This window comes from Cyrtonyx montezumae, unplaced genomic scaffold (assembly GCF_038088225.1).
Source record: "Cyrtonyx montezumae isolate F1298 unplaced genomic scaffold, pur_monq_1.0 scaffold_10, whole genome shotgun sequence".
Lineage (NCBI taxonomy): Eukaryota > Metazoa > Chordata > Aves > Galliformes > Odontophoridae > Cyrtonyx > Cyrtonyx montezumae.
Genome location: NW_027071826.1, coordinates 36,745,382 through 36,768,861, shown reverse-complemented (window position 1 = coordinate 36,768,861; position 23,480 = coordinate 36,745,382). Strand labels below are relative to the sequence as shown.

Below are 23,480 nucleotides of genomic sequence, written 5' to 3'. Positions count from 1 at the left end.
GGCCTGGTGCTTAGTTTGGTACCAGTGACCTAAAAGTCACTCTTGCTGCTTGGACACAGGGCTGACCCCCCCACTCAGGACTGAACAAAGGGAGTGCCGTGTGACAGGCACCAGCGTACTGCAGCCAACAGACTGTCTGTCATCTGGATCTGCTTTGTTCAGGAAAACCACTGAGTTTACAAATATTTGTATTTAAATGCTTCTCTGCCCACTTAATTCAAGTCCGTGCTTCAAAAAAAAAAGAAAAAAAAAGACCAAAAAACGGAAAACCTTCCTTAGAGTAAAGCAAAACACAAAGCCGAGGCTGAGAGAAGCGCTCGTTCACTAATGCCACATTTTCCACAATGGAAATAATTGTCTCCCTTCATGTTTGACATTAATCTGCAGTCCCAAAATAAACAGGGCTCCTCTTAATTTTGCTTTGGGTTGTTTCCCATCTGTCAAAGTGAAGCAGGCAGCAGAGGTGCAGCACACGCAATCCCTTGCATTCCTACAACAGAAGAGTAGGTGAACAGCATTGGCAATGACTGTTTTGTAGGCCTTGTCCTGTGTTCTCTCAGCTCTCTCCACAGGCAGCTAGAGACACAGCATTTCCCAGCAGGGGCTGTAGCTGACTCACCTGATGGGGAGCTGGGGACCCCATATCGATACACACACATGCCTTACTGTCCTACATACACTCTCATTCTGTTTTTCCTCATTGATGGTTTTCTCATTACAAAGTCATTTTTAACAGAAACAAAACAATAGCACTTTCTATGGGATGATGAAGTTCAAAGTTACATCTGTCCTGGTGAAAGGACTGCTGCCACATGTGATGCCCCCTACTCCGAATGAACCAGGTCAGACACCAATATCTGTCCATGATCACAGCCAGACAAGATGCCAAGGAATACATAGCAGGCAGAAGGAAATAATCACATTATCCAAAAGGGATCCGTAACTCGTGAAGTCTCGGACAAGGAGATGAGATTTGGGGAATAAAGCCTGGGAGAATGTTGGCAGCAAAGGGGTGCAGACATCTGCACCATGTGGTTGACAGACCAGAGGCAGCTCAGGTCCAGAAAAGAGCACAAAGCTCGCTATAAAGCTTAAAATAAAAGCTGTGAAGGCCGGGAAGGACTTCACTCTCAGGATCTCTGGGGATCTTTTCCAACGAACACTCAAGAGCTGTTCAGATTTTGTACTTTTCTGTAATATCTGGTACACGTTAAAGCCAACCAGCTCTTTCAGAAAGCATGAGGAAAAGCAGTCCAAAGAGCTGGTGTGCATTTCCAAAATGCATCAGGACTCTGTCAGCTGAAGGGCAACTCTGCACCTTTTAAGAAGGATCTGGTGTGTGTAGCAGTGCTTCTCAAAGGACACAGTCCTTTGTGGAGGGGCAAAAGTAGCTGTCAGGTGTTGAGAGGCACTGAGGTCTGAGAGAATGCTGAGCTACCTGAAGACTTGGTCCTCCTTTTCAGAAAGGAATAATTGCCAAAGGAAAGAGGATCTTCAGACCAAGTAAGGGACTGCAAATGAGCAGCATCCCAGCACCTGCTGGAAGGCACAGATTTATGAACTCCCACAGGAAGCTGGCGGTTTGTACCACTTTTAGTCACCTCCTTCCCCATGGGCTTCAGACATGCTATGGCCAGGTATCACCATTGGATGAGGCTGTCAGCAGTGGGGGAAGCCCAGGGAACACCATGGGTTCAGTTACAGCTCCTTCCTAGGAAGCCAATCTCAGCTCAGATTCAAACCAGAAAAAGGAGGTGGGCAAGAGGCAGCAAGTGATTAAGATAAGGTTTCTGGCTTCCAGTTTATCCATCACTAGTGACAGTTGTTAGTTAACACTAGCAGTAACTTCAGTGTTGTAATTAATACCAAAGAAACTTCCTGTAGTTAGGATAGGAGTCTTGATAGTGTACTCAGAGAGCTGCAGTTATCTGAAAGTGTGTGGGATTTTTGTTTGCTTGATTTTAATGCTGGCACTGTTAGCATTTCACCCGATCTGTTTTAAAAATTGTAAATATTTCAATTTTACATTATGAAACATTTATGCTTGTGTCATTGCCGTACTTTATCGGAGCTGACAGAGAGTTCTTTGTGCTCCTGCTCAAATCTGTAGAAGAGACAATGAGCTAAGACTACAACTCCCACAGTACTCATACAGCATTAGGTGATAATAACTGAAGACACTGGCTTTTAGAAGCGAAGAGTTATGCTAACTGGCTAAAATTACTATTTCTCCTTTCTTCTCAGGCAAAATATATTATTTTGGGGTGAAAATCACAAATTTTATTTTTTCAGGTACTCTTATCTATAGAAAATTTGAATATACCCAAGAAATCACAGGAAATAATTTTAAAGAAAGAGAGTATCTGTCAGAAAATAAATGAATATAAGGAAGAAGTGAAAACTTACGAACTCAGAAGCTTCCTTCAGGCATGCACACATTTTCTGTGTAAAAGAAAATCACCTTATAAAATATTTCCCAATCTGAGCAACATTGTGTTTTGACAGTTGTAATTATAACAGCCTGCAGCCTCTGACTTTCCCTTCGTGCAGCCTTTGCTGTTAATGCAGAACTGATTTAGAGACTAGAGTCCCTAACAGCAGCTGACTCATATTAGGGCTCATTCTCAGACAGTAGGAGAAAGTGAATGGCCAGAGAGCCCTAGAGAAGCAGGAGGAAACTCCTCAACTCATGTCTGGTCTCATAGATATGTCTCATCCTCATAGAGGATGGTTACTCAGGTCATCTCTGAGGGAAATAGGAAGGAAGGTATCATTTTGGCTTTCTAAAGTCCAATGGATACATACAACATGAGTTTTACAAGATAGGAACAAAGGGAATGCCTTGTGTCCCCCTGATTTTGGAGCCTTCTGAGATTCTTCATGCTGGATAAGGTCATGGCCATAAGAGCCCTGCCTCACATGCCATGCTGCTATTGCAGCAACCTGTGGTAGCGAGGAATGAGAGTGAGAGCATGTCTCTTGCAGTGCTTAATTCCTTGCCCTGTTTCTCTTTGATTTTGACCCCCCCCAGCTCATGCTCTGTGAGCTCTTTTCTGGTACTGTGGGAGTTTCTGGTCTATACAGATAACCTGGATGCTGACATTTCCTCACTGGAGCTAAGGAAAAGGAGGTTTCTGTGCCCTCCTGGGCTGAAGCATTTCAGACTTTAATGACTTGAGTCTGTGGAACAGAAGCAATAAAGATGTGGGAGAGAAGGAGGGGAAGCAAACTCTCTCTCAAAGGTACCAAAGTGTGTAACACCTCGTAAAGCAGTGGGAACTGGAGCTCGGAAAGTTATTGGAATCAAGACTTTCATCTCCTGTCAATAAAGCGTTATCAGCACCGAGCCCAATTTTCAGCTCTTAATTCCAGATGTGCACATTGGAACTTTGTGCCTCTTCCCATGCTGAAACCTGCAGCTAAGTTCAGGCCCCAAGGCAGATGGAAGGCAAACTAGATTACAGACAAGTTTCTTCCACTTGTGTCCAAGTATAGAAGATTAAATCCCCATTTTCCTGGGTTTTAGTCGGGAGGAAAAACTGTGACCTGTAAGAAGCTGTAATATTCTCATGTTGAGACTCAAACACACAGGTGAAATCATTGGAAAGACCATGATCTCTGTCTTCTCTAAAGTCTGAAAATCAGGAGCCATTAAGTATCTGGGATAATCTGAAACCTTTCCCTTGGAAAAAGATATCTATCTGGCTATATCTTCTCTCCAAAGGAAAGACAGTGCGGAAAAAAATGGCAGCATGCAGACTTGTAGTACTGTGCCATGGACAAGAAGAGATGAAGATAACACAGTCTTTGCTGCCTCTTATTTGTCCCTATCACCTGCTAGTGGAAACAAAGCTATGCCACTTAGAAGTGTGCTCTACACTTCCCTGCCAACTTGAACCTTGCTCCTCTGTCCAGAGAAGGACAAATCTCCATGAGAGAATTGAAAGCTTCATACTGAAGGTGAACATTGTCACCATGGAAGTACAGGTGAAGAGAAAGACATGGGATGGCCCATGAAAGCAAGTGATTCACTGAACTATGTAAACCTGAAAGCACTCAATGCTTGAGTTCACTGACAAAAATAAAAATGTAACTCTTGGTTGTTTTCACTAGGCAGCTAAAGTGACCCCACTGACTGTATCTTTAGGCATGCTTTGGATCTCCACTGCTTACACTTTAAGACCTGCGTTTGAAGTCACACATAAAGCAGAAAAAATCACAGCAGGTCAAGAATTAGAGTAGCACCAGGCTGCTCTGGCAGCCACTATACGCAGTAAAATAATTAAATATAGTGAGTTTTGGTGTAGATGAAACAGTAGTGCTCTTTTTTAAGCACAGATGTGTATTTCCCAGGGAAAAGAGAACATGCAGCCTTTTTCAGTGACAGGCAGCCACGCTTTTTTTGTATCCAATAGCACAGGGAGCTGAAGATACTCCCTTACAAAATCCATAAATTGCTTGCGAATCAAGGAATAGAGAAAAAAGGTGGCAGAGGGAGAAATGAAAAGGAAAGGGACAGACGAGTCCCTCTAGCATGTTGCAGTAAGTCTTCACGTTCAAAGTGAAAGCAATAGAAACACTAAACATTTTATAGTGCAGCTTCATTTGTTTAGGCTTCCCTATTGAGCATTAAATTTTATGGCACTTTAAAGAGCGCTTGATAGTTTTGCAAAGCCTTGCATTAAACACACACATACAGACATGCACATGCACATGGGCGCACGCACACAGCTTTAACTGCATCTTGAGCTGGCCCTGTACATTCCAATTTTACACTGTGAACTTAATGCAAAGCATCAGGAAACACCTAGCTGGGAGATAAGTGTTTGGTGGCAAAAAGCAGGGAGGGGCAGGGAGAGAGGTTTCAGAAGGATGCAGACAAAGGCAAGGGAGCCTTGTCCCCAAGCAGTCCCACAGGACTACATCTCACTAGGGAAGCAGCCAGCTCTGTGTATCATGTCCACAGGAGATGCTCATCCTATCTGAATGAGATGCCCCCATGCCTCCTGCCAAAACTGGGATGGACATTTCATGTGATGAGACATAATAATGAGGCAGGTCTGGAGTAGCTCTGAGACTCCAAAAGCTTAAAGGAAATGCTGGAGGCCCTGAAGGTCTGTGCTTCCTTGGAAACTCCTAATCCCCTTCAGATGAGAATCTTTAACCCGTGTGACACTCAGAGTCATGAATCACCCATTGAAGGCCTGACCCTCAGCATGCTTCGCTGTCAGTTTAGCCATGGCAGAAGGGCTTTCTCTATGGTTTTCACTCAGGCACACTCTGTCTGTTTAGGAAGAGACCATTTATCAACAATTTTTTCTCCCACAGCCTCTCCAACATCCCAAACCACTCACGGTAACAAGAATGCGAACGCCAAGCTGTGGATATGGATGATACCATGCTGCCAGACATGGGGTGTGCTTTGAACTCCTGCGATTCTCCCAGAAAGCTCTGGCAGATGCTGGCCAAGGCCAGCAGAGCTGCTCTCCTCACACTCGCTGGGCTGCAGCACTGGGTAGGTTGTGAAAGGCACAGGAAAGGGCACATTCTTCAGCACCTCCAGCAGGACAAAATGTCAGGAGCAATATCTGAGGGTGTACATGATGCACAATTTAGAACTATGTGAGAAAGTAGTGCTAGACCACCGATGACCTGGCACCAAGTTGTCTTTTGGGGTGGCTAAAGGGAGAATTTTGACACCTCTGAGGTTGCAGTCACAGCCCTTGTTGTGTGTCTCTCTCAGCCTGGCATAGCTCCTCTTGAATTTTTGAAGTAGCAGCATCATTGGGCTGTCATCTGCTCTACTTCAAAGTCACTCTAGAACCCCTCTTTGGTCCATGCCATCTCTACTTGTATAGCTGAGAAATGCAGCCCCATATGATATGAACTTGATCTGGGAAAGACGGTTTCCAGATTTATCTTCCAGAGCTGAAAATAACTGAGAGAAATGAATAAGTTATCCCATCAGGACGCGGATTTTGGTTGTTTTTATTTTCCTTCTTTTTGGTTTATTTTTAAAACGACTGTTTATTAAAATGAGCATCCAAGGTGTATTATTGTAGAGATTCCTTTTACATTCTGAAGGGCTTTGATCTTGCAAACACAAGGAGTACAGTGAAAGAAGATTTCATGCAATTATATCTAGCCAAGGTTTGCAAGCTAAAAAAAGAAAAGGCAAGCTGCCCTCATCAGAAATGGCTTTTCTTTCATGGAAGGTGATGTGGAAACACTAAATACTTTTGGGACCTATTTGGATTCTCTGTCTTATCTGCTGCTATTAGTACTTTGAAAAAGGAAAAGTTCATAATAACTTTTGTTGTGAGAAAAAGGCAGCTTGTCTGGCTCTAGCTGCAGGTTAGATTTGCCTCATAGTCCCAGCCTAGGAGCTGTCTCTTCAGAATATTTAATTTTGTCTCTTGTAGAATCTATACTGCCATTCAAGGACCATCACACAGATGTATTGCTGTTGTCTTCAGTATTTCTTCCCAAGCCACACTGGCAGAGAAATGTCAACAGCAGAACCTAACACATTGGCTGTGCGAAACCATGGGCAACTCCAGCCACCTGTCTACTGAGGTGTTGTCCTGCCCCCCCTGTAGTCATGGGATAGAGACAGACTCTTCTGAAGGACAACTAGAGCAAAGATTCAGTTCTGCATCACGTCCAGCCAAAACATCAGCTGCTCTTCAAATCTATCACCAGAAATCATTTGGGTTTTAAACAAAGATATTCACAGGATGGCGAATTCTCTGAATTTTCTTCTGTTCCAAATATACTGTAAGGAGGAAATCCCTGAATGTCGGTCACGGTCAAGCCCCTTTGAAACCAGGTGCTTAGGCAAGGACAGGAGAAAATATAGATGGACTTTAAACAGTAGACAAGATAAATTATATAGGTGTGGAACAGGAATGTTCTGTATTTTATAGGCATTTACTATATTTAGCAGAGCACATTTCAACAGCACAGTTAGAGTGCTCAATACCTACATTCTTCCAGTGAGTCAATTACCTTTGTTTTTAATTATGTAGGTTAAGCACCTGTATGCTTTAATTCATCCTTGAAAATTGTATTTTGATAATCCTGAAGGGTACAGGCCTCATGCAGCAGTTCTGTCGCACTGCTGCCACATTGCCTGGGAAAGTCTCATCCTCTTTCCCTATTACAAGAAGAGTGGGTCTGAAACTGGCAGAGGGGCTAGCTGGCTCTCTGAAGTGGGGCAGGGCAAGTTTTGAAACCACAATCACAAAAGCCAGGACTAGCATTTGCAGTATGAGCAAGGAGGACCTAAGCCATGCTAAGGCTGCAGCCCTAGCAACTGGCCCTGGTATGAGGTGCAGTGTGGCCACAACCACAGGCATGAGTCCATACAGCCTTGCCAAGCACATCTGTGCTGCAGTGTGAAGGGAAAGCACGTATGCTACTTGAGCACTGGCTCCCGCAATAAGTTAACAGACAGCAAAGCCAGAATCAGAGGCACTGCTCTCAAGAATCCCACTCCGCTCTCCTCCCAGACAGCTCATTTGTTGTGTTTGGGAATCCACCAGCAGCCAGGCAACAGATTATGCAGATAGGGAAGCATTTAAAATAATGTGTCCAATTATTCTTGTGCCTGGTCAAAAGCCCCATGCTTTTACTTGTGGTAAAAATGACTTTTTTTCTTGGGGCCCTCTCCCGTTCTTCTCTGTTTTCATTTCCTAGTCTTCATGTCTTTCCTGAAAAGAGAACTGGCTTTTTAAGTATTATCAAAGCCAACTACTTTTCACAAAATATATGTTTGCAGGCATAACCCCATTGCACCAGAGACAAATACATCCTGTTCCCAGAGCTGTCATCGCAACCATATGCTTTGTACTGTCTCTCTGAATGGATTCCTCCCAAGGTGAATACAGTAATGCTTTAAAGTAGCGTATTTGTTAAGTGTTCTGTCAGGAACATAAATCAGAATGGCACAGCATCATTTCTACTGGGCAGGTAAGATCCTAGGAGGATCCTAGACCTGCACAAGGGATGGAGGCTAAACCTCACACCACATCCTTGGCAGTGAAAAGGAGCTCAGGATCAGCTCCTAGGAAGATGTTCCCACACTAGCACTCACGAGCCCTTTCAGATGCATGAGTCCAAATGTGCAGGCAGCAGTAGGGGCTGCAATCCCACCACTGAGGGCAGGAGCGAACAAACTCCTGAGATTCACCAGCATTGTGTGTTTTCTAGGTGGGTCATTCAAGGCAGCCTTGGTCAATTTAATCACGCTCAAAGGACAGCATCTGCTTCCTGTGAGGTTGCGTTTCTTCAGGGAACGATGGCAGTGCAGGCACCCAAACACTTCACACCTGGCAATACCAGTTCATGTCTGCAACTCCCCACATCCTTCTAAGCTGAACATGGACCAGAAAGAATGAGCCATGGAGCCTGAGCGCTCCCCAACCTTGGGAGTACTCAGATCCCTGCATTTGCTCCAGTTTCCTCTCTGGCTTAGGCTGGGAATGTTTGTGCCAACAACCTAGAGAAGAAAATGAAGTCCATTGCACACAGATGCTTGGCCAGCTCTCAGTAATGAAACACGTCTTTATCGTCCGTGATTTTTGATTTAAGGAAAGGGGCAAAACTGCCCACAGTTTGCAGAGAAAATAAAATATATAAAAAAAGAAGCAAGCCCCAATGCTTAGGTTGTGAAACGCAGCTTCCTCGGGACAATAAAGACGTGTTTCATTATGGAAAGTGGCCGACCATCTGTGCGCGTTTGATTCGTATCCCTCAGATCTGGGAAGTAACAAGGCCAGTTTTACACTCACTTTACTGACTATAACTGTGCTGACGTGTCTGACTTCGTAAACACTACCAGCGTTTTTGGAGCAAGCAACACATGCCTCCTGCTCCTCTGGGCACGTTCCTTGTGCAGGGTGCGTGGATCCTTCCTAGTCCTCTGTGCAGGGCAATGATCTGAAGCACACTGCAGGCTGCTCAGCATAGCATTGCATGGCTACATCTTGAGATTTTGTACCAGTCCTCTGAAAGCTGCTGTTCTCTGCTCAGATGGATTTTCAAGCAATGGGAACTGGGCCAATGCAACAGAAGATAGACACTTCCCATTGGAGAGGACCCACTGTGCGAAGAGTGCCTTTCGTGAAAGGTTGGATAGAGCTGAGGGTGAGATGTGCAAGATGGCTCTTCTCAGGTGTCAGATTCTTCATAACATGGAAGGTTTCACCACTCATAATTCATCTATTGGAGGTCAAGCCTTCACACAGAACTTTGGCTTTTACATTTTGACATCATCATTTACAATTCACAGAGTCATGTAATAATTAAGGTTGGAAAAAAATGCTAAGGTCATCTAGTCCAACCGCAACCCATCCCTGCCATGCCACTAACCATGTCCCTCAGTGCCACATCTACACGTTTCTTGAAAACCACCAGAAATGGAGACTCCATCACACCCCTGACCAACTTGTTCCAACACAGCACTTCTCTTTCTGAGAATAATTTTTCCTAATGTCCAATCTGAACCTCCCCTGTCACAGCTAAAGCCTTCACCTCTCATCCTATCACTATTATCTGGGAGAAGAGGCTGACCCCTCTGCATCATAACTTCCTTTCAGGCAGTTGTAGAGAGCAATTATTGCTCTTCCCCAAGCTGTCTTCCCTGAGCCTACTCTTCTTCAGGCTGAAGATTCCCAGCTCTCTCAGCCACTTCCCATAAGACTTATTCTCCATATCCCTCACCACCTTCATTGTCTCTTCTCTGAACATGCTTTAGGGCCTCATTGTCTTTCTTCTAGTGAAGGGCCCAAAACTGAACACAGTACTCAAGCTACAGTCACACCAGAGCCAAGTTCAGAGGGAGAATCACCTTCCTGTTCTCGCTGCCTGCTATTTCTGATATATATACCTATTTCTGATACAAGCCAGGATGCCATTGTCTTTCTTGGCCACCTGGGCATACTGCTGGCTCTCATTCATTGAGACTCATTTCTGCGCCACGATGAAGTCAGTCTGTCCACTTTTCTCTGATACTTCTTCTAGATATCCCAGTACCAAGACTGCCACTGGTTAGGAAGAACCCCTCTTACTTCAGAATAGACATAGTTCTGTGAAGAGTAAAAGTTGATACCTACCAGTATGATTGAAGATGTACCAAAATTTGCTCAGACTACTCCAAAATCCATCAAAGACAGCACAAAGTCTCCAGCTGTAACCACCAGCACTTGGATCAGGTCCTAAGTGAAGCCATCTGAAGTATTTGTGGACAGAAGAAACACAGCACTGAGCATACATGATTCTAGCATGATTCTATGATACAGCATAGTGAGGATCTGATATTCTCCAAACAGCATGAAAAATATTTTTACATATATATATTAAAAAAAAGTAATTAAAAAGGAAGAAAAAATAAATAAAAAGAAAAAATAAATTAAAAAAAAATAGAAAAAGGAAAAAAAAAGGAAGAAAAAGGAAAAAAAAAAGAACAGAACAGAACAACACAGCCTCCCCCCAGGCTTGTTACACGCAGCTCAGAAAGGGTAACACAGTACCAGGAGCCCTCATTTCTAAACATGACACAAGGAGCTGGAATTGGTGTTTACACAGTCTTTTTAAGGAAGGAAGAGAGTTTAATTTCAGCAGCACCCCACCTACACATGGGCCTGGATATCATTATTGGCAGGTGCATGTAATCACAAAAACACCAATCAAATAATAAAAACATTAAGTATCAACTCAAGATCAAAGGATTGAACCAAAACCTCTACCCTAGCTGAGCCTGACATGTCAGCCACATGCCTCAATACCTGCGGTTCCAAGAGCTCTCATTCCTCCAAGGCACATGTGTTTGGGTGGCTGGGAAAGCTGAGGAGCTTCTTCTCCTGGGCCCTTACCAGTAAAATCAGCTGGCAGCAGCATTCCTGAGAGTAAGGAAACTGAGCTAAGGGAAATTTCAGGATGGCGAGATCTCACGAAGCACTATCATTGGCACATTGGTGAGCAGACATCCATCTGTGCCTATTGAGGGTTTGCATTATCTCTCTGAGGATGGAGCTGGCTGAGCAGGCTGGCCAGGGCAGGTGACAGTGCAGCAGTTAAAAGCAGGGGGGGTGTTAGCACGGGTTTGGCCAAAAATAGAGGCCCTTCATAGGCAGTTGTCATGCGCCCATCATTTAGGTCATTTCAAGACTAGATTATAGAGCTGGAGAGTACATGGCCTGAATGAACCCTGTACTGGGCCCCAGGGGAATGTTTCAGATAGGATTTAATAACTTTTCCCCCAGTTCTCATTTCCATTAAATCAAAAGCATTGTGCCTGCCAAAATGCCAAAGCATCTTTTGAAATGCTTGGTTAAACACTCCCCTCACTTGCATTGTGAGAAGCATGGATTTAATTCCCTGGCTTTCACTAGCACTTACCCAGGGCCTTGGCGGTGGGGCAAGGTCCTGCTGTCGTTCTCTCCCTGGTCCCTTCTTAAGCTTGTGTTCATAGGATGCACAGAGCAGCAGCCCTGCGAGGGTCAGCTCCTGTCTCCTGTGGGCTGTGCTGCAATGTGGCATTCTTGGGGTTTTATTCTTTCTAAATTAACTAGCTGCTGGCCACTGGAACTGATGCTTTCGATCTCTAAATTGCAGCTGCTTGGCATAGTGTGTCCAGACAAGCAAGTTAAAAAAGAAAGAGAGCAAGAGATTTGTGCACACAGAGTCCAGGTCAACAGTGGTTTATTAAGTCCCATTAACCATATGGTCACGATTATAATAAAAGTCTGAGTTATGGCCAGTGACATGTGTAACCTCCCCTCCAAAACCTGATATATATACACATATATATGATGGGTATAGATTCGGTGTGAGCATTGACCTATACCACAGGGCTTTTAACTCTTTCTGATGTCTGGGGTAAAGGTAGAAATACACAACTACAACTCAGATACATCTGGTATCTGCAGCCTGGTGAAGCTTCTCCAAGGACACACCCTCTCCTGTTGCTGCAGTCCCAGTGCAGTCACCTTCTCCACCTAGCAGCGACCTGTACAGCTCAGTCAGGTCCCCCTAGGCTGCGTGGTTGTAATTCAGAGCAGTGTTTGGCGCTGCCAATGTCTGAGTGCTTTTGAGAAAGGCTAGCCTGGAACTGACACACCTTCCAGCTGAGAGAACACTCCTGGTGCTTTGAAGACACCACATTGCTTTGGTACTGGCATTCTGCCATCACACAGCCCTTTCATAGGCGAGATGCAAATGTCCTTTGACTGTTCCATGGGTCAAAGAGCTGAGGTAAAAAGAGGCAAGGGTGAATGTGAGTGATGAGGTAGGTAATAAGCCCAGAAAGAAAATTCAGAAAGCATGAGCAGGAAGGAGCAGCAAACAGGAATTTTTCCTGTCCAATCCTGAGAAGACAACAATCTTTGACTTCAAATCCTTGGCCTAATCTCCTCTTGACCTTAAATAATGTAATTAATAAAGACCATACCTGGATACATTCTCTTCCCAGATCCTCAGCAACGTGTGGAGCAAACACCATCCCCTTGTCCCCAGTCATCTCCCACCTACCACCTTCCCATGCATTGCATGTCCAGCCCCAGCTGGAGGGTACACCAGCCCCAGCAGCCAGCACTTACCCCTGCGCTCCCCCCCATGCAGCAACACAAGCCCCCCCCCCCACACACACACACACATCAGCAGCTTCCTAAATCTCTATTCTGAGGAGCAGTTTGTCTGAGGGACTCCAGGTCTGCCTAGAAAAGGCTTCTGTCAGGAGCTCACCTCACCTTTCCATTGCTGGCAGCCCCAGAGCTTCAGACAGCAAAGCCCAGGACATAAATACAAATTTGGTCAAGACAGCATTGGAAAGTGCCGGACGTGCAAAGAAATGACCTAAAAGGTAGAAGTCAAGGATAAATAAGAACAGTCCATGTAAACTGTGTGCTCATCTTAACAATAAACAGAGCGGCTGCCACGGGGAAACTTGAAAGGGCTGTGCTTGGCCAAGATGGATGGTTTGCTGAGCTGCTCCGGGCTCCGGCCGAGGGGCTCAGCATGAGTAATGGGGTGCGAGAAGTGCTTGCTCACCGGGGCCGGAGCAGGCCCGCGCCGAAGAGGGGGAGTACGTAATGACCATAGGGGTTATTTATTGCTTCATTTGCTCATTAGCTTGGCATCACCTCCAGTCTCCAGCCACAGCACGTGATGGCTTTGAACTGGCGCCCCGGGTGTGGCGGGTGCTGTGACACGCGGTTTTGATGTGTGCCCCACAGCTCCCGTAGGATTTCCGCTTGGCCCCGCCGTCCGGCTGAGGATAAATCACCCTCCCCTCCCCATGGCAGCTCTGGGGCTTATTGGCATTATCTATCATTGTTGAGTCCTCATCCGGACGTGCGCAAGCTTACCATCTCTCAACAGTGAGGGCAGGGTTTCAGCATGCAGGCAGGGCTAAGGCACGGCGAGATGAAGCCTTGCAGGCTTCCCCAGCCTTCCATCCATCACTGGTAGCATGTGAAACTGGAGCACACTCAGCTGCAGCTAGTGGTTGGATGGACCAGTCCCGTGGGGAGAGGAGCAGCACCCACAGCCAGCAAGCTTTGCATCCTCCAGTCTCCTCTGTGAAGGGAAATCTCCCTGGTTGGTATTCCCCAGGGTGGGCAGCACTGGGGGACAGGTGTGGTTAGAGGGTGAGCCCAGGATAAGTCGTCCATGGTTATGAGGTTTCACCATGCAAGTTATGTAGCCACTGTTGCAGGCCAAACAAGACAACAAGTATATATGTCCATGGTCTGCAGGATGGTCATACACCTCTTCCTTTCCCTCTGAGAACACTATGCACACTTAATTGCGTGCAAAATAATCTGTAGCTTTGTCCTAGAAGGGTCTGTCCATGCTCTGCACTAATGGCTTACTAGTCTACGCAGTTATATGTGAGCTCTGGAGAATAGGTACCAGCAGAAGTGGTCACACCAACTCAGGTAGGTAAATCATTTGCTTGACCTCCTATAGCCCACTGACAATTATAAAATAATGGAATGTGAAATCACTGGTAAATGAAAGCCCTTTCTTCCTCCTATCAGCAAAAAAAAAACCAAACAGCTAGCTAGGAAAATGCAATGGTAAAAGTAATAACCTTTCAACATGCACCAAAAGGCTTTCATTTCTGCGAGGAAGAACCTCAGGAGTCCTCTGCTGAGAAATCCTGGGCTCAGACATGGAAATCTGAAGACCAAAGGCAAAGAGCCCTTTAGAAGTGCCAAGGTATTGCAACAGAGCTTGAGTCTAGCTGGAATCCAACACAGGAGATTAATATTATTAACGGAGAACAGTCATCAGTGCTTGATTTGCCCAAAAGGGCAAACCTGAGGTCAGTAACACAGCCCTGGATCATGGATGTGAGGGGTGACAGAAGACAAGAAGGCATTTTTAAACTTGCAAACCCGCTGACAAATACCCTGTGGGTTTTCTGTCGGTGCCTGCCCAGGAGGCATGCCCCAACTTCTATGGAGACAGCCAGAAGCAGTGTTCCCAGGTGCTGATCTGAGCACCCACTCTGTATGAATTACCTACAAAATACCTCTATAGTCCTTATGGTACTTTGCAAGCTCTAGATAATCCCAAAAATTAATTATCTCCCCTGCTCCCTTTCCTCTAACCTCTCCATCCCAGCTCCATGCAACACAAGCAGTAGATCTCACTTACCAGGACTGCTTTATCTTTTTTTTTTCCTGATACTCTGTTCTGGCATATGCCCTACATATGTCCATAGAGCTCGGCTCCCTGGGGCTGCAGGCAAGGGGGCAGCTGCATGGCATGCGTGATACCCTTATTAACACATTTCCTCCCCAGGCCCCCAAAGCAAATGTCTCTGAAATGCTTCGGGGGTCAGTCATGATTGTCTGTGGCCTCTCCTGCACCAGCAGACAGCACCACAGGGAAGGGCAGACCCAGGCTTTGCAAATGCTGCTCCGTTCCCTTCCCATTACCATCAGCGTATGTCCTGTCTGCTCCAACCAAGTTGTGAGAGCAGAGTGCAGATGCAGAGCCCAGCTGCTCTGACCCAGGCAGGGTGAGGAGCCCCTCTAAGCCTGGAGGAGCAGGATGCTCCCACAGTAAACTCAAGCACACCTCTGTGATGCTGAATTACAGAGGCATTGAAGGCAACTATTTCAGCTCCTTGGAGCCAGATGCCTCCTCCTTCCTCTGCCGGGCAGAGCGCTGGCTCAGCATGGAGTATTCTCTCCCATTTCCTAGGGATGTCAGTCAAAGCCAGACTCTTGGAAGTTCAAGCGTGGCCAAAAGGAAGCAGATTTCAAAACACACCCCTCCCTCCATTCCCCCCTTCCTAGGCCTTTTGTTTCCAGTTCCCCCTCCTCCCATCAAAGAAAGAAACAAGAAAAGATTCTGGAGTCACCAAGACATGATCTATCATTCTTTCAGGGGAGTTTCTTCTAATATTAATCAACGCAAGCCTCCCTCCCTGCTTCCCCCTCCCCTAGGGAGCAGCAGGCTTGGAAAGCTCAAGCGGGTTTCTGATGGATCTTGCGGCAGAATTCCTCAGTTCTCAGCTGGAGTGAGATGGTGTTGCGGCAGTTGCCAGGCTTTCTGAGATTTCTGGAAGATAAATGGGAATCACTGCCTATTGCCTAGCACCATGAACACATAGGACACCCAGAAACTTTTCTGCAAAGCAACAGGTTTCCCTGTCCCATGAGTTAGAGCCAGCGTCCTTGCACCATTGCCACCAACCCCAGCAAAGGTGAGTCTCCTGCTGGCAGCTGATGACACCTTCTCTGTTTTGCTTCTCAAAAGACTCAAATCTTCTGTAAAGATTATCCTAAATATGTCAGCTGCTGACAGACACTGTGAACGGCCTGCCAGTAACAGGGGGTGAGAGTACAATTTCTCAGGCCACTTTTCCACCCAGTTTTCTTCCCTCAGTCTCTCAGCAAGAGCCTGTAGAGTGGGACAGGAGCAAGCTGCCCCTTCCCTGTGCTGGTGGTGACAGCTCTGGGCAAGCAACAAGTCTGGGCTGTTTGGAGAGTACAGAAGGACTAAAGCAAAGTGCAGAAGCTGCCTCCCCCCAGGGCAGCATGAACACCTCTACTCTTAATCCCTACTGATGATCCAAAGAGTATTCTCAATGGTTGCCAACCAGGATGTTCCTGTGCTGGTTGGCCTTCTCTCCAGCTATGGCTCAGGTCCCTAGATGGCAAGGGGCACATGAGGATGTCCCAGCTTCTCCTTACAAGGAGGTAAAGCAGGTGGCCAGTCAGCAGTCAGTATGCCAAGGAAAAAAGGACAATTTCATGTTTCCAGATAATCTTTGAAGAATTTCCTCCCTATCTGGTTGCCCTGTAACATTCCTGGCTGAGGTTGAATTCATTTTTACTGTGCCTGTCATTTCTGGTTGGCTATTTTTGTTTGTTTTGCAAAACTTGTTTGCAAATCCTCACATTCATGCTGTTAATATAGTTTGTCAGCTAGATTTCCTCCGGTCTATTAAAACCACAGTGCAGGTAGCATTATCTCTCAGAAATCCTCACAGTCTCTGCTGGCTTTATACATTCCACCACGATCGCTGCCAACAACACCCCTCAACTTCTCCAGTACTTGGCTCTGGTCAGTTCTTTCTTTTGTGATTTTGTTATTTAGTTAATTAGCACTAGTAGCCATAAAGGAACTTACTTAATCTTCTTGATGGCCTTAAAAGTACAACAGACAAGAGACAGAATGAAAGGGAACGTTCCAAAACCCCACAAGAACCTTGCTGCTGAAAAGATTGCCCACTAAGAGATTGCTCTGCAGGAACCTGTACACTCACCCCACTTCTTTCCCCCGTTTCCTCCTTTGGCCCAGTCTTGCACACAAGGCCTTGCTCAGGCACTTAATGAACAACAGTAACCTTTCTTCATTAAAAGGAATTAACTGAAAGAGCTAATAAAAGAGACCTGGTTCTACAGCTGAGGGACTACCGAGTACACACCTAAAAACAAGCAATGAATCAATCAACTTATCCCATAAATAGCGAGCAGTGCAAGAATGCCTTGAGCTCTTCTGCATGGTACCTGGCTGCATAACAAGACAGCCCCTTGAGTAGGGATGCCTTTCAAGGTTATACTTCTTTCCAAAATTTCATATGTTTCCAAAAACAGGAAGCAGTATTTTTTTTTCTGACTGAAGTGTTTATAGAGACTGAAATATCTTAAAATTCTGCTCCACTGAAAATCATAACATGTTAGTTTTCATTCTAGACAGCAAAGCAAATTCATCAATGATGACATCTCCCATGCAAGAGGTACTGGGAGGCTGAAGTGTCCCTTGTTCTGCTCAGTCTGTGTCTTTAAGAAGTAGGGATGACAAGAGGCTGGCGTGCAGCAGCTGTTAGCATTTCCAAGATGCTTTGTATTATGGCAGGACAGAAGAGTTGACAGTCTCTTCTCAGTTCTGTGGTTAGCTGGCTACAGGCATGCAGTCATTACTCCATATTAATGTGAGATGTGAACATCATTTTGCTGGTTATAATTATTCTCCAAGTGGTACAACCTTAAAAATTATAGCTTTAGAGAATCTCTTCCTCTGTAGTTCTTCCTGGGAGTCCCTGCCTGGGTTGGTTCCCAATAATGAGATTTTCTAAGGGGGCTGGGAATGCATTGATTGATTTATTTGCTTTTGGATGCTAATTAACTTTGATGTTTTGCAGCCACACTCCTGGCTGCCATACTTCATGCAGGGGAACAGTGGGGCCTATGCCTAGGAAGAAGACCACAGTGGGGCTCAGAAACACTGCCGTGTTTAGCTGTGGTCCTCAAGCCAGAAGCAGAGGCCCTTCTAAAGAGCTTTTCTGAAAGGTTCTGGTGGATAGGAATGGGGATGTCCCTGCATACCAGAAACTGCTAATATGGCCAACGCAGACTGATATGCCCTAATGTGGGGCTGCCCTCAGTGGGGCCAGGATCTGCATGAGCCCCGTAGGGAACTGTACCTCCTGGCAAAAAACTGTCATGCAGCCACCAGAGCCCCCAGCTTCCCTTCTTCCTGAAGAAGATCAAGGCAAAGACATATGAAACAATTGCTTAAGAAGTGGTGAAAGGGCTCAGCTTCTTTTTATCTCAACGAAAGATACTGTGTCATCAGTTTTTGCCCTGAATTTCAGCACTATATTCTCCACTAAGTCTGCCAGCAAGGGTCTGTGTGGCTGTACAAGCAGATGTGGTGATGGGCTCTGTATTGCTGAGTCTAAAGCTCCTCTGACACAGGCAACATCCATCAGCAATGACAACCTCTGGTAACACTCAGCTCTCAACAGGATTCCAACCAGAAGCAAAAAGCCACCCCCTCCATCACCATAGACATTCAACACACATTGAAATTAGGTGCTGGGAGGCCTGGAAGCATGTGCAAAAGCCCTGCTGTGTCTCCTAGGTTTGTGCCATTGTTGCATGTCAGGTCTCAGGCCAGCTGAGGGGATTTAGGAAGGAGTGCAGGTGGCTAATGCCAGGCACTGATGTTCCTAATCAGCCCAAAAGACAAATTGCCATTTTCCCACTCATCGGAAGTGGCTGGCCTTCAGCTAGAGCCCAGAGTGTGCTTTATGGTTCAGGTGAGGATGTGGCATCCAAACTGCTTTAATGCTGAAAGAGCAAAACAATATTTTAGTTCCTTAACAGCCAGCTCCCCACTCACTCTGCTTTGTCTTAGTGCTCACCAGGATAAAGTGAAATAGCAGAAGAGGGATGGACTCATTTCTTCTGTTAATGGAGAAAAGAGATGGCTGCTTTTGTAGAGAAAACAACTCTCTACTTATAAATGCCATTTTAAGAACCTCAGCATTAATTTTTACATAATGCTGCATCCACTGGAGCAACACATGTCTCCACATTTATGGTAGCAGCCATCATTGTGTAACACACATTGTAAGTCAGCGAGACCTTCTGCACATTGCTTGTGGAGCTCTGGCTCTGTGCCTCTTCTCCAACCAATTTGTACCATACCCTGAGTATTCAGCAGCTTGCCACAGCGAAGAGCCAAGCCATAAATCCCATGCTATAAATGTCCGCTTGAAGCTCTGCACTGCCAGGATGAAACAGGCTGTCCTCAAGGCCACTGGAAGAAGTCCTAGTCATTCTATCACACATGGGAACAACTACACTATAAAATTCACTCATAAGAGAAAAGTAGGAATATATTCATTTGTATAATGTAGTGATTTGAGACTTAACAAGATTTAAGATGGCTCTACATGCTTGATTATCTACTTGATAGAGGTTAGGCTTTAACACACTCATACAGGAGGCCCTCATATGGGGCCTCTAAACATTCCACCTCTAAACATGAAGTTTAGAGTGAAACCCCTTATAAAACTCATTGAATCAAGGAAATAAAGACTGAGGTATGGCTGGATCCACTCCTAGTCCCAGACATGGGGAATGGTTTGTGTCTAAGGGATTATAAGTGCACAATCAGTCTAAGGTTGAATCTTAGTGAAGATAACGCTTACAGTCACATCTAAATTTTGATCTAAGTGTAGTTAAGGAAGCCTAAAACAATTTATCCCTTACCAAGGATCTGTACTGGTAATATGTCTTGAGGTTAAGGTGCAAGGGATATCTACACAGGCATAACCTTGAGACTTGTCCCTGCTCAAGGGCAGATCCTGTTGGGCTGCCTACTGATTTGCAGCAAAGCCCAAAGGGCTCTTGGACTGCTCACTATTTATGGGGTAAGATGATTGACTCATAGTCATACTTTGTTTTTAGGACCATTCTCAACTGGCCCTCAGCTGTTGAACCAGGTGTCTGCTATCTGTTCTCTCAGTCCCCCAGTTTGAGACAGATTTGTGGTGATTATTTTATCAAGGTTGTTGTAAGTACTGTTGTTCACTGTCTATAAATAATACATGCATCAACATTAGGGTTAGAATCAAAACTGGATGAAGTATGGAATCCACTCCCACTGCTGTTGGTATTCCGCACCCTTTTTCACTCTTTCCAGGATGTGGTATATCTCTTCTGTATCATACTGAAAAGTGATTATAGAGTTTTGTCCATTGTTTTGGAGGTGTTCTAGTAGTTGGCACAGGTCATCACACAGTAGTACCTTCTTCACTGATGTGAGATTCTTTCCAATGGGACAGGGCAGGGTGTAGGCATCAAATAATCAGTATTTAAATAGATTGTAACAATTGATATGATGTAACTGAAGCTGAATAATTAAAGTTGCATCTTATAATTTTATTGAGGTTCAAACATTTATTCCTGCATACATGCTTGTATCTTCAGTAGCCTTATCTACTTTATTATTAGAACTTATTCTTATACTTCCTATATATAGAATGAGTGCTTACTTATTTCTAGGTTTTCTGACCACATTCCAGAAGTCGTAGCATTGTTAGAGACTGGGATAGCAGCATGGATTCAGCATTTCTATTTGCCATACTGCAGGGTGCTGTAAAAGAAAAATAGAGAATTGTCTTGGTGAGGGATTTCAAACTTGTTATACACGCTACCCCATTAAAAAAAGATGAATACATTAATTAAGCCTTAATTTTTAGGTTTAACACACTACTATTCAATAAGTAGAGTACTAGGTTGAGTTAAAATCATACGCACAGCATCAATAGGTTTTAATTTAACAATCACAGGCTGCTTTGACTCTAAGGCATCCTCTAGCTTGCATAGGCTATCCCAGATGTGCTTTCTCAATTTGCTTAACTACTCAGACTGGAGATAAAAGTTCCTTTTCCCATTCATAATGTCACTGTCAGATGTCTTTAAATGCAGCTAAGCTTGGCAAGTAGTCACACTGTTGCTTCCCTCACCATTTTAGGGGAAGTTCTTTTAATTAGTGTTACTGATGCAATTTCACATTTTTAGGGGTGGAACTGTAAAATTTAACATGTGCAGCATCAGCAGTTCTGAGTGAGAGACATAATTTATTGTTTTCCAAATCTGCTGTTACTTCAAAAACTCCACCCACACCCCCACCATATCAGAAATTGGCTATTGTGGTACATCAGTAGTTTTTGATTTAAGGAGGGCGGAGGCTGTATAGAGTATGTGCAGTGCAGCCTTCCTTTTTCTACAGGGGTTTGGATCCCCATTTGAACCAAAGGACTGGACACCAAGGTCATCTGTTTAAAATACCAAATCTTGAAATATTTTTTTACAGAAATCTGTAATTGCAGAGAGAGTGATTGAAATACATTTCTCGCCTGGGAGCCAGAAATTGGCTTTGTCAGTTTGGCACACAACATTTTGTGCCATTTACATTGGTAACCTGAACTCTCCACTGTCTGGGTTGCACGCTTCCCTTCCCGGAACCTAATTGGGTTGACATCAAAATTTGTGCTCCCACGTATATTAAAAAGACTTCACCAATTGTCCTTAAGGAACAATTTGAATTAATATATATACGTAGGCTATTCTCACTTTTTGATAATCTTTTTCCTTGGACAGGCAGGCCTGATATTTTCCAAGCCATATTTTTTCTTTGTTATTACTTCAGGCCCTACAATTCCTCCTGAGATTAGGGGAGAGGGAGGGACCTGTTTTCCTTTCCTTGGTGGACTTGACAGTGGAGGAGCTGAAATGCTCCTCTTTCCTGCACCATTGTCTCAATTATGGAATATTATAATTAGATTTAAGGTAGTGCCAGCAGGCTGGTTATAAATCATGACTCTAGGAATGCCTAGGGGTAATGATTTTTTTTATTATTATTATTTTCATGTATCATTGCTCCACTTTCAGAGATTTGTTTGCAGGTTTTTAGATTTGTTTTCCTTTGCTTGGGTTTCTGTTCCCTGTTCCTATATATTTCTGTTCTCCTTTGCTTGACATGGAACTTTCAAATGTGGAGTTTTGTAGATAACACCTTTTCCTCCCTCATCTTTTAATGGCCTCTAATTACACCTAGGTGCTCCTGAAAAGCTTCAAAATTCTAACAGTTTTCATGAGCCCATTCATATGACAATCTCAGACTCAGGTACATTTTATGCTTCTTGTATACAACTGATATGCCTACTTGACATCCTGACTACACCAATTCATTGCAGAAGAAAACAACTACACTGTACACTTCCCTTGTAAGAGAGAAGCAGGAATATGTTTATTGTTGTAGTGCAGATATAATGTGGTGGTTTAACAACAACTTAATAAGATTTGAAATGTCTGGATACACTTGATTATCTACTACACAGAGGGTAGGCTTAAACACACATTTACAGGAGGTTGCTTTCCCATTGAGTCATGAGGTGCAGAGTGAACCTTCTTGTTTTCTAACCCGCTTTTACCACAAAGATAAGGAGGGTGCACACAGCTAGGTCCACTCCTAGTCCCAGACGTAGTCAACAATTTATGTCTAAGAAATTATATGTGTGCAATCAATCTAAGATGTAGTCAGCGAAACTAACAAAGCTAAGACGTGGTCTTAGTGAAGCTAAGAATGCCTAAAACAATTAGATACTTACAAAGGATATGTATTTGCAAGATATCCTTTTGAGCTCTCAGCTGGCATATTTCATTTTACATCATTCTCTTTCTTCTTCCTCATTGTTTCTATCTTGAGATAGCAGGCTGAAAAAGTTTAGCTATCAGCAGTGAACAGTACTATGTCTCATTTGTCCTCATTCTTCTTCACTTGCTTTACATTTTCTGTTTCCTCTCTGGGTTCTGCCTTTTTTCCAGCTCTTCTTGATTTGGATTCCCTGATTTCTGGAGCATTTTAGCACTTTGAAAGCCTTTCAGTGTATTCCATGCCAGAGATCCCTCTGAAACCTGTTTGACTTGCTAACCACACTTCCCGTTACTCACAGTAACAGCGCAGCTTGGATTCATGCAGACCAATGCTTTCTGTGTTGCACCAGTCTGGACACAGCCAGTTCTCTACAGTCAGTGACATCAGGTTGATGCATGGGAGAAGTATCTTGGTATGGCTTGTGGTAACATGCCCACAGTTTGCATAAAGCTCAGATTCCAGAGCTTGTACTCGAGCGATAGTGGGCCAGCAGGCAATATTGTGATCTTGACTTTTTATATAATGCATGTTGTGAAAAAGTAGCCAGAACTGAAGTCCTGGATAACAGTAGCACTTAACCACGTGTAAGTGAGCAAAAGTCTTATCTTTACTTCTAGAGATTTTCTGAACCTCTGCTGGCTATTTGGGTTTTCCTGATTGTGGTTTTCCGTTGACTGACAACAGAACCTTAAAACTTGATGGTTATATGTTTCCAAGACCTTCTCTACCCTGACAGATCCATAAGACACAAAACAAACAAGCCAATAGGGCAGCATTCATTTTTACTCTTCCAAGGCAAACCAGAGAACCCATTAGCCTTTTGTCCACCCAGGCTTTCTGGAGCATCTCTGAGAAGTACAATACATTCAGTCACAACAGACTACTCTCCTTTCCCCTGTATCTCTAATTTCATCCACTAGATGGATATATGTGTCTTGCTATATGTGTTAGGGTGCAAAACTGCCTTAATACTTCTCATTCCCAAGGCTGGCATGCTGACTCCT

The 23,480-nt window shown here is 44.5% G+C and overlaps 1 long non-coding RNA gene across 1 annotated transcript; it reads right to left on the bottom strand.

Moving 5' to 3' along the window:
• Positions 1 to 15,419: 15,419 nt before the first annotated feature.
• Positions 15,420 to 22,576, bottom strand: LOC136060917 (uncharacterized). The gene is made up of 3 exons (XR_010623403.1): positions 22,430 to 22,576; positions 20,309 to 20,409; positions 15,420 to 15,576 (listed from the first exon to the last, which is right to left on the bottom strand). It is a non-coding gene; the product is annotated as an uncharacterized LOC136060917 (long non-coding RNA).
• Positions 22,577 to 23,480: the final 904 nt, after the last annotated feature.